Genomic DNA, 13,603 nt, shown 5'->3' with positions numbered 1-13,603 from the left:
AGGGCACTTGTAAAAGTCACCTAACCCAGCCCCTCTGCAGGGAGCAGGCACGTTTTCAAACAGACCAGCTTGCTGAGAGCCCCATCCAACCTGGCCTTGGAAGTTTCCAGGGATGGAGCACCTATCACCTTTCTGGACAGCACATCTCAGTGTCTCAGTGTCTCACCACACTTACTGGAAAGTATTTCTTCCTTGTATCTAATCTAAACCTACTCTAAGATATTCTAAGGAATAATTACAAAACTAATTATGCAAAAGCTTGCTGAGAAATCATTTGAGGCTTTGGACCTTGGCAAACTATTCTGAAGGTGTCACAAAGCCCTCCATATGTGTGAATAGCCTTTCTGATGTCACTGAGGGTTGCAGGAATAATTGATTCTCCCAGTATATCTACACTGAGCAGGACAATCCTGGGGGTGGAAAATCCCCTGGCCAGCTGGGGTCAGCTGTCCTGGCTGTGCTCCCTCTCAGCTCCTCTGCACCTGCTCACTGCCAGGGCAGGAGAATCTGAGCAGTCCCTGCTGCAGGTGAGCCCTGCTCAGCACCAGCCAGGGTGTCACTGTGCTGTCAACATTAACATAACTCCAAAATGCAGCACTGCACCAGCTGCTGGGAAAACAAATAACTTTATGCCTGCCAAAACCAGTTGATGTGCAGCTTAGCATAGAAGTGCATATCTGAGTTTTGCTTATAGTATTACTCTTGTAAAGGAGAAAGAACAGAAAGAAATAAGACCTTGCATAGAAATTCCCAGGAGACAGGATATCTCAAGCAGGCTTAGTTTATAATTCATAGACATAACAAAATGAGTAAGAATCTATCACACCAGCAAACTAAAACTTTCTGTCCAAGAACAAACAGAACTGCACCCCAGAGACCATACAGCATAACAAACAGCAATTCTTCATTTTTATTGTCCGTTTGAGAGTGTAATGATTGAGTAAAAAAAAGAATATAATAATTATGAGCTACAATTTGGAGAATAACAAAAGCAATACAGCACTCTTAGCACTCTTGCTTTCCCATCTGCCTAATTTTGCAATGTTTTCTCTGCATTACAATCAAAAAAGCAATTGAACATCGTTCATTTAAAAAATGGGCCATTGACTCACTGGGGACATCCTATCCAAGGCTGCAGTCTAGAACCTTGGATGGCAGAGTGGCAGAGTTCTTTCCCAGGCCCTGAGCTATACCAAGGTTTGTGGCAGTATGTGCAGAGCTGCACTTGGCTTGCTAGGACACAGCAAGAGAAATTGCCCAATTTTTGAAAGTCAGGAATCAGCTGACAGCACAATTTTGTGGCAAAGAGGGTCCCAAGACTGCACTGCAAGTCCTTGTATCTACTCCTGTGGCAGGAGGACTGACTGGGCTGTGGACATTCCTGTCCCTGCTTTCCTCTGAGTGTTCCCCCACCCCATATGAACAGCAGTTTGTTCAGATGTCTCCAGATGTCCTCTGCTACCACCTGATAATAACAGCAGTGTCTCCTGGATCTCCTGCCCCTGTGTAACACAGCTGAGATTTTGGTTCATCCGTACAGCAGTTGGTGCCAGCTGTAATGCACTTCATGCTCAATTCCTCTGTTCCTTCTCCATGACAAAAACCAATGGTCCCAATGGTGATCAGCAAAGCAATATGGAAGCTTGGGAATGCTGTTGGTAAATTCTAGAAACCTTACTGCTATTTTCTTACCAAAAAACCAGAAAAACTTGCTTAGAAGTGATTTAAACCCATGTGAGAAAAGTGTTATTTTCTCAGTTAGGTAGGGTGCCAGCAAGCAGCACTTCAATTATTTCCTGGCATTTCAGAGTCTGTGTCTCTAAAGCACGTCCTAACACGACTGTGCATCATAACTGACAGGGCATGCAAGGGTCACAGAAATCTGTCCAAGTAACACTGGAACCAGAGAGGAGCTAACAATATGCCAACTGCAGAGGCAACACCACGTTTGTACTTTTTAGAATTTCAGCTTTGCAGAGCTGAAATGAATTTCCAGGAAATAAAACACAGCTTTGCCACAAGAGGTTTTTTTTTTAATCCAAATTACTCACTATGTGTATAATAAAAAATATTCCTTGATTATTCTCAAGTTGACAATGTATTCAGATGGTGCCACACTTAACTAATGCTCCCACTGATATTTTACTTTGTAGAAGTTGTTGTTACTAAAATCTCATCTATTTTGGCAGCTGTCCCAGTGAAAAGCACACTGGAGAAGGGAACATTACTTTCCTTGGGTAGATAATACTGAAGAAGGACCAAGCTGCTGAGGGCAATGCTCTCATGAGACAGTTAACCAAACTGCCTCTGATGATGTCATGAAAGATTAGACAGATTATAGTTTTTATGAATGTTATCAGAAAGAATGCAATCTATTTTCCTGAACTAGTTAAAGCAAAAAGAAGGTCTTTTAAAGCTTTCATAACCTGCCATGATAAGTGACAGATTTTATTGAATCTCCCTTCTCCTCGAGAAATACACCGGAGGTTTGATAAATTCATTTTACAATCCCAAAGCTACGACATTCCAAACCTACAAAGCAGAAGGGGAAGATCATTCTTTGGACTGCCAAACTGATGAGCAGTTAAGGCTTTTCAGTAAATTCCTTGTGCTTTCCATTGCCACAGCTGACCCTGGTGACTGCTGCAGCCACATGGATGCACCCAGGAAAGAAGAGCTGTGAGTGCCCTTCCTCCCCACCCCTGCTCCCATTGCTCAAGCCAAGGGATGCTCCAGCAGCTGCAGAGCTGCTCCATCCAAATCACAGTTCCACTTTAACATTGGCACTGAAACCAACATTGTTTCTACAGCAAAGAATTAGCTTTAAAATATTAAAAGGCTTCTGGGTACATGCAAAAAGAGGCTTGATTTTGAAATTCATGTGAGGTCCTGGCATATTCATGTCCAGAAAAACTGGAACATGTAGGTTTGAAATGTCTTTGCAGCAGTTGTAGGTCAGCCACAATAGCAGATTTAGTGATTCAGACCACACTAAGTTGTGTGATCGACCTCACCCCACAGAATTAATTCAGGCTTCTAACAGTGGCACACAGCAGAATGCCTCCTACTCCATTTCTGCACATACATTCCACACAGATTATGGCATACTGGATTCAGGCTTGCTTTTCAAGGAAAAAAATATGTTGGAAGAAGATAAAAAATAAAAAGAAATACTATAATTCTCATGATTTTGTATCAGAGGAGGTGTGGAGAAGATGGAGTAATAGCCCAACCTGTTAAAGCTTGTATTGAGATTTTCAGTGGTAGAGATACATAATGCTCCTCAAGGAATCAGCCACAAATACCTTAAAATTGCTTCTAATTTCAGGAAATTCCTACTTACTACAGAGCTGCAAGAATAAGCAAATTTATGCAGAGGAAAGGATAGGCCAGCTGTTACTTTGGAGTATTCAGACTTATTATAAATCATAAACTAGGACCCAGTGAAAAAGTGTTTCTCACTAGGTAGGCCAAGTTGGTATTTGAATTTAAAAATAAAACCCATAAATATCTGCAAGTGCTGCAGCACAAAGAGCGCTATTCAATGGTGTCTGCAGAATGTCTCATTGTCTTTGAATGAGCATTCAATAAATTGGAGGAAGATGCCTTAGAGATGCATCATCAGGCCACTGGCAGCTGAAGACTATTTTCCCAGAAAACTACTCAGAATTCCTCCAACACACATTAGAAAAAAATCAAAACTGCACCATGGACAAAGATGACTTAAGGAGCAAAGAAAGAGAACAATTCAGACACCACGGCTACAGCCACCCATTCCTAACCTAAATTGTGGCAATAAAAGCAACTCATGACAAATAGTAAGTGACTTAAAAGATTTGTGACATCTTTGTACCACCATTGAAATCTGGAAATGATGAGAACTGTAGATACCCAGACAGTTATCCAAAATAGTCCCTGCTTTTTGCAGAGGTTCCTGCAGTTCAATGAGGAAGCAAAGGACAAGGACACTCCTCAACTACCCTGAAACACAGTCAGGAATTAAATATTAAATATTCAGTATCAAAAAATCATCAAAATTATGTTATCTCCATGCTGAGATACAAAAGAAAGAACATTTTTTGGTAAAGGTATTCCAACACAGAAGACATGGAGTTTCATACTATGGAAAGTCTCTTATGCCATCCACTTTCAAGAAGTCTGTCCAAGGAGCAAGAGTGGCCCAGGGATAACAGCCTGGGAGAAATAAAATAGCTGGATATAAAATAGAGCAGAATTGAGACTGCCTGCCTGCTTCAAACATTTCTAATATCACCGTGCATGGTGATGCCTCCACTGCCTTACAGCAGCCACTGACGGCTTTAATCAGCTCCTTGTTACAATCCACTCTGTAGCTCTTGGGAATTTTCAGTCAGGAAGCATTGAATATAAGCAGTATTCCAGCTTTTTTCCCCTCAACTTTTTGCTATTCATATCTGCCCTGTGATTCACAGAGGATTAAATATAATTTTGCTTTTTTGAGCACTTTTAACACATTAATTTGATATATAACTACACACACCATAAATATGCACTGTAAGACTATTTATATAGCAAAGAGAAAAAAAAGCACTATATACTAGCACTGTTTAATATGCCATTAAGAAGAAATACTAAATAATGAATTTACTACTGGTGTCTTTGAGAAAACTGAACACAGTCATAGCTGCAAACACAGCTGAAAAATAAATGAACCAACTGCACTGAGATAATTTGTAAATGGAGAACAGCAGTGTGATCTCAGAAGACTCACAAAAAGACTGCTGGCTGCATTAGGTAGATTATTATAGGCACTGTATGCCCACTCCTCTAAAAACCACAGGGTATATTCTTTGAGGTATGATAGGAAAACCCATTGCAATTTTAAAGACATAGAGAAGAAACAAAGACAATTAAACAGTAAAACCATGCATTAGAATGACATAAAAGCCAGCTATATTAAAGCAATTCAAATCAATCTGCCATTTTCATCTTTAAAATCCACCAATAACCTAGAATTGGATCTTCTTCAGTTAAAGTTCCCATCAATAACCAAACAATTGCCAACTATCTATTCACCCAAAATCAGGATAAAAATCACCTCCAGTGGGTTGACTAAAGGGGAGCCTTTAGTGAGCTAACCCCTGACACCTCAGTGCCTCTTAGAGACAGAAGGGAACTCAGTGAGCACCACAGACCTGAGAACAGGAGTCACTCTAGAAATGACTGCTTTTCCTCTTCCACTAACAAAGCAGGGCCACGAGACAGGTTTAGACCTACCTCTCTAGAGTTAAGGAAAATTAATCATTCAGAGAAGTGTTACCACTCAGGGGAAGTCTGATAAAACAAACCTTATTCAGATGCATTTCCTAAAAGACTCTCTCTATTCCAGTGACTCCATAATCTCAAGTCATAACATATCAGAAAAGGGAACCAAGGCAAGAAACAGGAGATAAAATATACATTTTTATAATTAGATTGGACTTTAAGTATGGTTTTCTAAATACAAATTATCTGGAAGCCAAATTTTCAGAAAAGCTGCACATACTATAATAGAATGTACAGACTTAAAACTGTATATTGAGTATCTTGCCCTATTCAGGGAGAGAGTGTGGAAGGCACTTGGGTTTTTCCTTTTGAAGGAAGGGGTACATTCCCTTCCCTCAAGCACCCTTGTTTCAGAGCTGTGTATGCCTTGATTTGCAGAGCGGAAAATGTGCAAGTCTGTGCAGATCTGCAAATGGCACATGGCTGTGACACAACATGCAGATTGTTCTGGGAGCACAGGATGGAGGGGGCATCTGGCAGAATACTCAGTTCCTTTGCAGCATTGTGGCTGCAGCCCACGTCAGGCAGCAATTTGGCACATTCCATGTCTGGGAAGAAGCCTCTCAGACTGCACTGTCTGAATGTGTGCTTCTTGTCTGCACAGTGAAAGATCTGAAGGTACCACAAAAGGACTAGAAATGCCACAACTCATGGCTCAAAAAAATAGGAATTTTCTAAACAAGTAGATAAAGTGAGAAGGACTTTTGAGAAAAAAGAGTCATTTTATCAGGTTTTTGAGCATGAATGGCTGGATGCTATAGCACTGCATCCTCAACCCCCTTTTTTGGGATCAGAGATCCTCCTATAAGGAGTAGGTTGGATGTAATAATGACATAGATTATTAGTGGCATTATTAATGTCACCTAATGACATTAGATGAGCACAGCATTTAGTGTATGCAATGTATTTGTGATCTGCATGTAGAGTTTGTAACTAATGTTAGGATAGGTTCCATATCAATGCAATTAAACATGATAGTACAGTTCCTTCAGGTGGGAAAGCTGGAAATCAGTGCTTAAGCTACTAGGTAAGGGGAAGTGCAGCAGTGAGGAGGAACTGCAGCATTTCCTCAGCCAGAGCAGCTACTAAGGAAAAAAAAAGCACCAAACAGCAAACCTGACCATTCCAGAATGACTCACCACAATATATTACTCTTCAGGAGAGATGAGATGCAGCCTGACTGTGGGCTAATCCTAGAAATTTTTTTTTTTTCAATATTCTACTTTTGATGCAACTTGGATGCTGATAAGTGTCCTTGCATAGCCAAGTGACTACACAAAGCTACTTAATACTAACTTCTATAAAATTCATGCTCACATGCATGGGGGATTGTCATTTGTGTGTCACAGAATTAGATCAGGATTTATTACAGGTATGTACAGAGTCTGGCAAGCAGAGGAAGATTGTTTAATACACAAATATTTATGTGAAGTAAAGCAACAATGCTGGGTTTGGTTATTCATTAAAAAAGGAATACTCATGATTTAGAGCACTCTAACCTGACTTCTACTGCTTATCACTCAAGCCTTGGATCAGTCATTTATTTACTTTTATGGATGATTTGCTGGACCTGGCTTCTAGAAATAGAGTCTAAGTCATTAAGAAAATATGGACCAGGAGATTTTCCTCTTAGTTACACTCCCCAGCCAATGGTTTCAGTCACCCAAGCAGAGCAGAGAATCTTCCATCTGAGAACATTTACTAAGAAGCAGAGGGAATGACCACAGGCAGAGACTGAAGTGACACAAGCATTCTGCTGCCAAGGTATTTCCTTCAGAGTCAGCTCAGCTATTACTGTGCAGTGCTGCCCTGTGCAGTGCTGGCTGGAGATTATCCATGAAAGCTTAATTCAGAATGGCTAATCATCCTGAACATTTCAGGTATTAAAGTTGAGGATTCCACCAAAGACTGAAGAGGATTTTGCACGATTTCCATTATGCTGCTGCCTTAGGCATTCAGCAAATAGGTGCCTTCAGGGGAATAAATTTCAGTCCTGCTTCTTCAATTTGAGTTTACCTTGTTACAAGCAGGTGTTTAGAAAATACATTGTGTTTTACTTGTGTACACCCACCAGTAACTGTGAGCAATTTTGCAATGGACAAGTAAACATTTCCTTGTATGACTGGCTGATAAACATAATTACAGATAATTCTTTCCTGTGCAGGTTATGATACATTCAGCTTTGTTTACATTTCAGAGCTTATCAGAAATGACCTGGACTAAGCATACTTACATGCAGCTTTAAAGATAACTTTTTTTTACAGATCAGAGCATTTGCCATACATTCTGGGTCATGAATTCTGAGCTCACAATCAAAGAGCAATTTTGCTACACAGTCACAGGTAACTATTTTGGTTTTGCCCACAGCTTTCTCTGCAGATGGTTACAATTATCACACTGTGTTGAGTGGCATGAAAATGTAATATTCCATCACACTCTTACATGAGGGGGCCCAAACATAAAACACATGTTTCTACAAAACTGACTTGCAGCTTTTACAAGGTGGAGCCATAATAATACAGGAGGTTAAAAGAATATTTTTCAACACAGTGGGAATTATCTTAAAGGAGCACTTTCAACCTGAAATTCTAGATAGCTTGAGGTTGGATTCATTAATTGTTTATTGTTTTTCCTCCACAGACCATTTCAAAACATTTGTTACTTGTATTTGACAAAACAGCATATATTTAAAAAACACAACACTTTATGAGAATCTGATGAGCCCCAAAATATTTCATAACTTGGTCTGATATACAGGCAAAATTATACAGCCCTAAAAAACAATTGAAAACCCCTTTTGTATAAACAGAAAATGCATATGCAAACCTGCTGTGCCTACAAGCAGTTCACTCTGCGTGGTCCAGAGCAGGTGCAGAGGCTTCTCCGGAGCCTCTTCAGAGATTGTGCAGCCAAAGCTGTCTTAAATGAGAAATTGCTATCACTAACAGCACTTGAAGAAGCAGATTAGAGAATTCAGAACCACTAGAAGAGGTTAGCAGAATTTTCACCTCATTGCCATGTACTTTCTTTCCAAGCTAAACTTTAGTATTGCATTCAGTGTTTTAATTCTGCTGAGAAAATGCCTGCAGCAGCTTCAGCCCTGCCAATGCTCTTGCTCTCCAAGCACCCTTAGCAGGGCTGGGAGGGTTGGCTATACTTCCATTTCAGCAAAACTTTAGCATGTTTGTATCGAAATTTCCATGGAAGATATCTCCACTTGTTAAAAAAATATTGCCTGAATCATCCCACTATAGATCCAAGTGACCATTGGAAAGGATTCTATGTGATACAATGAAAGAGCAGTGGGTTCATGTTCCCACTGTAACTGCCAAATAACAGAAATTTGCTTAACTGGAATATTTTTCTAAATGTGGCACCAGTAGATGGCAAGTGGGGGAAAAAAAGGGGAAGTAGTTTGAAAGTTTACAAGTTTATGTCACCTTCATTGCAGACATCACATAAAAGAACACTGCATGAGACTTGCAAAGACATCCCTGTGACAGCAGAGCTTAAAAAAAAACAAGGAGAAAAAAGACAGTATTTAACTTACAAAGAATCCTGTCACAATCTGAAGAATCTGAAGAATCTAAACTGCTTGAACATCTTGCACATTTTCCATGACAAGAGAACAGATTGTCTCTCAAAGCACCTTTCTCCACTCCCCAAAGTGTTGCTCTCAAATTAGTCTGATGCCCACGGACAAAGACAGGCAATCTAAGATAGTCCTCACTAGTTCTTGCACATCAAGGACAAAAATCTTCACACACCTTTCTTTTTCTCACCAGCTGAAATGCCAGTTCAGGAGAAGGAATAAAATGAAAACAAGTCGACCAGCTAACAAGCTGAAAGTGTAGATGCTCAGGCTCTCAATAAATATAAGAGTTAGTTTTAGACAGAGGATCCATGACCTGTTCCTATAATGCACCATTACAGCTGCTTCTTCCTGTGACAAGAACATGCTGTCCCCTTCTTCAAAACAGGTAGTGCTTCTTGAATTAATGAGTGTGGTCTACAATTGTCTGAAGATTTGAACTTATGTAGGCAGACTAATAGGAGAAAAATACCTATACTGTTAACTCTTTCCACTTTGGCTTTCATTAGGAATTTTTACTGCTATTCTATCAATCTGATATGCACAAAATGAGAAGAGTGATTTTTGGGGAGTGGGAGAGATGCACTCATCTGCTTAAGAAAATGAGGTTTGGCCCCAAAGGAGGCAAAGGCCTGACCCACAGCTGGGCCAAAAACTCCTGCAGGACCCCCCCAAGGAGGAGGTGCAGTGAGCAGCAGTGCACAGGAGTCCCTGCACACCTTTTGAGTGTTTGTCATTGACTGAGCCAAACTCTTCATTCCACAAACGTGGGAGCCTGAGAGAGCTGCCTGTGACCCTCCCTGCTGGGCTGCAGGGCACAGACCTGCCCTTGAGCTTCCCAGGACACAGACACCTCCTGCTAATGGCAGATCTTTGGATGAGTCCAAGGCTCCCTCTGAACTGCCCTGCAGGTGACTCTCCCCCTGAGCAGGGACCCCTCTCCAGGTGTGAGGTTCCTTACCTAGGGCTGGGAGATTCTTCCTTAGAGATTTGTTGTGAAAATGACCCTCAAAAACCAGCTCAACCCTGGCTGCTGTGCACCTCCTCACATATGGATTATTCAGGGGAAGAATGGGTGCAATAAAGCCCAGAACACACAAACTTCACATGAGACCTGATTTTTTATGAAAATCAAAATGTACACAAATTAAGGAGCTGCATTCAACCATACTGAGAACTGACAGTTTTGCCTGCATTTGCTCCAGAGAAAAGAAATCACTGAAGAGATCTCAAGTGTCCAAGCCCACATGGAACATCTTTTCTAAAGCTTCTTGCATCAATAACGTTTACAACCAAAAAGAAACCCACCAAAACCATAAACACCCAGCCCCAAGTACCCAAAGGTGGTGTCTGAAGACTTGTACCTGTCTCCAGGCAGTAAAGGAGAAAGATTTCAAGAGGCTCTTGTGGATTGTGTTGTACCTGACAATATAATGAGCTTGTCCCAAAACTTTTCTTTCCTTCCAGAAGAGCTAATGTTCTTTATTGAAACTTTGATGACCATGACACTCCAGATGTTGAGTACCCACACTTGCCAGCACACTCCAAAGTTTGGGAGTTTGGGCAATTAGCTGGAAAGAGAATTCTGAAGATTTGTGAAATAGAATGGCCAAATCTGCCTAGTGCTGGAACTGCAAGCAGTACAGACCCTCTGAAGCTGGGCATGAAAGTGAAAACCTGGGCAGCATTAAAGGGTTCAACCAAACACATGGATAGAGAGTGTTTAGGTGATCTTTCTAAAATGACATTAGGTAGGCAAGTCAAACTCCAGTTTTCATGAAGAAAATTCTGCAGGGGAGGCCAAAGTCCATCTCTGCACTGAATATAATGTTTGAAAGGCCAAACAAGACAGCTCCTCACAAGACACTGCACAAGAAAAATTCCCATACAAAATGTGTAATGAGTGATTTCCAACATTGTGTGTTACTAATTCCCTCAAAATACACCTGCCTATGTACACAAAATACACCTGCCTGTTTACACACTCTTCTCTGGAAGGGTGCATTTACAACAATGAATAGAAACAGTCATGGGGGGTTATGAGCAGGTTTCAGGGTGCAGTGGATGCTGCCAAGTGAAGGAGCTGTTTAGAGCAGCACCCAGGCACCCCCCAAGGCAGTCCTGGAAGTGTGGCTGGAAATTAAGGCAATGGCTAAAAGCTAAATTGCTGCAAACATTCTGCAGCATTTTGTGCTTTATTAGCTCTTTAATAACAGTGGACTGAAACAGACTCCAAATCTGTAAGCACTGCACGACAAAATTTAAGGAATTGATAAGTTTTTATACACACAGATGTTTTGTTGGACAATTTTGCTCTCCAGGGAGAGAACCTGACAGGTTGAACATCACCTGTTCCTCTGGCTGACACACAGCTAAATTTTAAAGAAGCACTGGGAGTATTTCAAGACAGGCACTTGCAGCAGTCTCAGCTCTCTCAGTACCTGATAATTGACTTGTTAAGGGTAACAGGAAAATAGCACATATGGGAAATTGAAAGAAAAAGAAGGAATAAAATGTCCTGTTAAATTACAGCAGTGTTTTTCTTCGAGTTCCAGGCAGCCCTTATTGCAAACAAAGGGCTGTCCAAGAGCACCATTTCAGACTCCTTTAGTTTTATATAGGGAAGGAAAGGCACAGAAAGGAATGTATACATTTTTTTCCCATGTTTACTCTCCCCACCTGGCATCTGATTTTTTCCAATATCCAGAACAGAGCAACAAGCTCCATGGATCTCCAGCTGGCCTTGTGCTGACAGCCCATGCCCACACAGATGTCTCTGTTTCCTCCTTCCTCTGTTTGCTCACACAGCATGGGGTGCAGCAGGGACAGATTCACCAGTGGTTATCCATCCTTGGGGTAAAGAAAGCATTTCCCTCATACCCCCAAGAATGCATTGAAACACCAGGACATAAAAAGAATTAAGATCTGAGCCTGATGCCATCTTACCAGTTTCATAATTCTGATTCTGATACCAGTGATTTTGTTGCCACCGATTCAACGTAAGCAATTTTCTTTCTACTAGGGGAGAGTCAAGCCCTTATTACTAAAACCCAGCTCTAATCAGTTTTATCATAGGAGCCATGGGGTCCCTAGGAGGTTACATATCCTTCTGCTCAGCTATGAAGAGCATTTTGCATCCCTTTCCCTCAACAGCCTATTGTGAAATATGTAGAACAAAAAAAATTCCTGCTTTATTTTTGTTTAATGGTATAAAACCCAACTTTGTTAATTCAGTGAATGCCTACTCAGGCTCTGAAGAATTTGTAGTATTCAACATAGACCTTTGTAGTGAACAACAAGTCCAATCATTCTGGTTGCATTATGCAAAGTTCCAGGAATTCTTTGGCATAAGAGAAAGATACATTTTCTCTGGTATATGGAAATATTATTTGATTTAAAGTTGCATCCCACAGAAGTCAGTCTTGACAAAACCAAGTTTAAATATAGACAACCATTTTCCTGCTATTTTATCCCTTTTGAGACTACTTCATGACTATCTTAATCAGCTCCCTACCCCTGAATTCATACATAAATTCCTGGTATCAGTAAGTAGATACATAGCACTGTCAGAAGAAGGAGCTTCAACAAAAAATTTTCATTTCTGGACATGAGCTTTTGGTTAAATAAATTATCATAGAGCAAAGAATAAAAATGTGCTTGTGTGAGAAACTGGCCATTCTTGGTCTCCCCTAAACTTCTATCAACTTGCTGACAAAGAAAAAACCTGAATTTGTTTCATATTCCTTATATTAACTTCTTACTTCACTAAACTCACCATTCTGATGAACTTTTAAAAATGAGTACTTAAGTAGTTTATTTTGTGCATGTATAATAAAGAATATCTAAGGATTTAGGTGCTTCCAAATAAAGCTAATATTTGTTTTAATTTCAATGTTTCACTGATGAAAGCAATGCCTCTGAGAGCTCTTCCACCACCACCTAAGTTACTCTCTAGTGCTAAATCCTGACCCATCTCCAATAAAACAAAACCCATCAGTGAGGGGTGGCTGCAACACAAGCACTGGGAATGCCAGAACTTCCCTGTTCCCCTTCCTGACAGAACACAAAAGCAGTGATGGGTTTGCAGTGGCAACAAGGACCAAGTCTGGCTTCTGAAAAAACACGTGGGGAACACAAAGGAAAAACACAACCAGAAAAGCAGCACAGAAAGTTCAACACAAGCTGTTGTTCCTCTCAGCAGCTGAAACCACAACAACACTAAATGCCATAAACCAGTTCCAAGTCATGGGAAATAGATGGAAACTTTCTGTGAGAGCTTTCTCATACAAGGCTTTCTTAATTTGGTATCTCTGAAACAATTATCCATCTGCTTCAGTGCTGATCACTTGTATCAGCTTGCCCACATTAAGGATCTGTAAGAAATACATCATGCATGGACCAAAACCAGCCCCAAAACCCAGCTCCTCCAGAATGCAAATATCCCAGTCTACAAGCAGTAAGAACACACAGTTGGCTTGTAAAAGCAAGAAAAACAACAAAACAAAACCAAAAAACACCCCCCCAAAAAACCACCAAAAAATCCAACCCCCCAAAAAATATTTTTAAAACCCCACCAAAACTAATGCATGACCTTCCCCTAAACTTTTATGTAGGCCCAAAAGTTACAACTATCATGTCTTTTTGAAATAAAACAAATCTAACACTTTCAGAATATCAGACATTTTGCCACAGGTTGTCACCATTATT

The sequence above is a fragment of the Catharus ustulatus genome, chromosome 12, assembly GCF_009819885.2.
Source record: "Catharus ustulatus isolate bCatUst1 chromosome 12, bCatUst1.pri.v2, whole genome shotgun sequence".
NCBI lineage: Eukaryota > Metazoa > Chordata > Aves > Passeriformes > Turdidae > Catharus > Catharus ustulatus.
Note: the sequence above shows the minus strand (reverse complement) of the source record.